The sequence below is a fragment of the Mangifera indica genome, chromosome 10 (genome assembly GCF_011075055.1).
Source record: "Mangifera indica cultivar Alphonso chromosome 10, CATAS_Mindica_2.1, whole genome shotgun sequence".
Lineage (NCBI taxonomy): Eukaryota > Viridiplantae > Streptophyta > Magnoliopsida > Sapindales > Anacardiaceae > Mangifera > Mangifera indica.
In genome coordinates, this window is record NC_058146.1 from 1,377,085 (window position 1) to 1,380,490 (window position 3,406).

At 33.6% G+C, this 3,406-nt stretch overlaps 1 pseudogene; it reads left to right on the top strand.

The window, feature by feature from the left end:
* Window positions 1-302: 302 nt before the first annotated feature.
* On the top strand, window positions 303-1,929 carry LOC123227760 (annotated as a pseudogene).
* The last annotated feature ends 1,477 nt before the right edge of the window (window positions 1,930-3,406 follow it).

The following is a 3,406-nucleotide window of genomic DNA, read 5'->3' on the forward strand; positions in this document are numbered from 1 at the left end:
TCTCGTTTTTGCTTTAAATAGCATAAGAACAATGAGTACACTGATGAGGATAAATTTGACCTCTTTTTTACACGTTAGTTTGTTTGAACCATAGGAAAATGAATGGAAAAATAATCCCTTTTACCAGCCTAACTTTCTTGACTATTATTCATGACAATAAAATTAGTGTATCTATTTTGAGTATATAAATGAGTACATGTTTAATATATATCAGTATTGATTAGAAGATTTTAAATTAATGATAAAATAATATCTAATTATATGATAATGTATATATATATGTATTTATTTGTATATTTAATATGGGTAAACATAGTATTGCACTCTTTATGGGGCCTATCTTAATATGCAATTACATTACTTTTTTTTATTTTCCCTCTTATTGATTTCCAAACTCTATATAAACCCTTCACCAACAAACGATTTCTCACACAAAAATACAACCAAATATAGCTAGAATAGCAAATCTTAATCACCCCATGGCTCATTACATCTGTTTCCTTTATTTAACATGCAGTTGACTGCACCGTCACAAACACTGCCAGCGCAACAGCTGGCGATACCCACTTCAACAGTTAAATTGGGGCTGTTAGAAATATATATTGAGTTTACAAATTTAAAAATTGAAATCCATATTAAACAAAATCAATTCACTTGTGTTAAAGTCAAATTCACACACTTATATACCACTCACTTATATTGCATTTATTAGATGTAAGACTTTAGTCTCTAACACTCTCACTCAAGTGCAACTACTTAGGTTGTTAAACCCGTCGTTTGACTCAATCGGTTTTTTATTGGGTGTGTTGTCACTTGTATCAGGAACACTTTAGGTTGTTAGACATGTCGTTTGGCGTTTGGCTTATGCTATAATATTATATCAGAAATATATATTGAACTTATAAGTGTGAAGATTAAAACTCATATTGCACAATACCAATTGACTTGTATTAAAGTCCAATCCACAAACCTATATATTACTCACTTATATTGTATTTATTAGATATAAAACTTTAGTCTCCAACACCTCCGTTCAAGAGCAACCACCTAAGTTGTTAGATCTCTCGTTTAAGTTAACTCGTTTTGGTTGGATGCGTTGTTATTTGTATGTCCAATTTATTTTCAATATAGTATCACAACACAAGCCAAACGACTGGTCTAATAGTCTAAAGTGTTCTTGGATACAAGTGATAATGCATCCAACCAAAAACTGACTGAGCCAAACGACCGATCTACCAACATAAGTGGTTGCACTTGAACGGGGGTGTTGGAGACTAAAGTCACACATCTAATAAATGCAATATAAGTGTGCGGATTAGACTTTAACACAAGTATTAAGAGTTTCAATCTTTACACTTGTAAATCTAATATATATTTCCAATAAGGGCAAACTACAGCCAACAAACCCCAGCCTCGGCCATGAATTTTGTAGGGAGAATCTTCCAACGGAACACTGTGGCTGATAGGAAAAATTTGGAGAAAGTCAGCTTGTTCATCGACAACATTAAAGGTGTCGCATATGTCAGCAATAAAGAGATTCATGTAAGTGCGAATTACATCGGAAATTATTCTGGTGATCTCAAAAGAGAGTTCACCGGAGTACTTTATCATGAGATGACACATATTTGGCAATGGAATGGAAAAGGACAGACCCCAGGAGGATTCATTGAAGGGATTGCCAATTATGTGAGGTTAAAGGCTAACTATGCACCGAGTCATTGGGTTCAACCTGGTGAGGACGACCAGTGGGATCATGGATATGATGTGAAGGGGAGGTTTCTTAACTACCTTGACAGTTTGAGAAATGGGTTTGTTGCAGAACTTAACAAAAAGATGAGAAGTGGGTATGACGCTAGCTACTTCGTTGATCTGCTGGGGAAGACAGTGGTTCAGTTGTAGAGTGAGTACAAGGCCAAGTATGGAAAGTGACCAGTTATCTCATGATATAGATACACTAATATATGTGTTTTAGAGAATATGAATCTGCTGAAATGTCTGATCGATTTTATCCATATCAACTATATGCATAATATTATTTCTAGATAAAAGTCAATAGGAGACAGTATAATACTTCTTTTTCTGAATATTCTTCAAACTCAAATAGGTACAGACAGACAACTTTGGTTTTTGAAATTCAACAATCCTCCTTTGTTCTCTCCGCTCGCTGAGCTCTTCACGGCACTTGGAAAAAAAAATTAACTCATTATAAGTCTGAGTTATTTAGAATAGTATGCTTGGAATGGGTGGTTGCCTTTGCAGCATCTGCACGTTTTTTAGGGTTTTTTTTCTTTTTGGTTCTTGTTTTTGTTGAGCAGTGCGAAATAAACAATTAGACCTGGCTGTTCATGCATGAGTAACGAACCCCTTTTGTCTCCCTGAAAAAGCTAAACATGATTTGTACGGTACAATTAATTTTGAATGATTTTAAATTAATGATAAATAATAATTAATTAATTTTACATATTATTTAAATACCTAATTAAATATTTAAAATAAAAAATATATAAAATTGTTTATCGGCAAAAAGTTAGATATCAAGCTGAGATTTGATCTAAATCCATACACGTGAGACTCGTAGGATGTGTTTAAAGCATTATTTTCATATGGCCAAAGGACTATTTCCCATCCAAGGTATGCTGCTTTCCTAAGTATCCCTCATTTAACTTTAAAAATCTCAAATACCCACCCACGAGCAATTAAAATTAATGAAACTCTAACCCCTTAAAATTTTCTTTGTTTGCCCCCCCTAAACTTTTAAAACTAAAAGTTTCTCTCTAACCTAAATTTTAAAAAATGACAGTTTTTCCCTAGAATTTAGTTTCTAGATATCTGATGCCATCTTTGGCGCCATTGTCGATGACATCTCCCTCCGACGATCTCTTTTTACCTATTTGAACGCCCGATCGACATCGAAAGAGCATAGAAGACATAGACGAAGCTGTTGTCTTCGTCTGGGAAGACGACCTCTGAGCTCTTCGTCTTCCCCAACAAAACTCTTCGTCTTTCACACTTTCTTCGACATTGATTGGACGTTTAAATGGGTGAAAAAAGACTACTAGAATGAGAGAATGCTTTGGGAAGGAGAGGTCATGGGCAATGGCATCAGAGATAGTGTCGAATATCTGGAAACTAAACCCTAAGGAGAAACTGTCATTTTTTAAAACTTAGGTTGGGGAATATTTTTAGTTTTTAAAGTTTAAGGGATAAACAGATATTATATTTTAGTTTATTTTTAATATTATAGATAAAATAATGATTTTACCCCTATTACCGTTAATTTTAATTAATTATGGATAGGTATTTAGAATTTTCAAAGTTAAAGGAGAGATACTTAAAAATTTAGCATACCTTGGGTAGGAAATAATCCTTTGGCCTTTTCATATTGTAACAAATATTTCTTTAATAT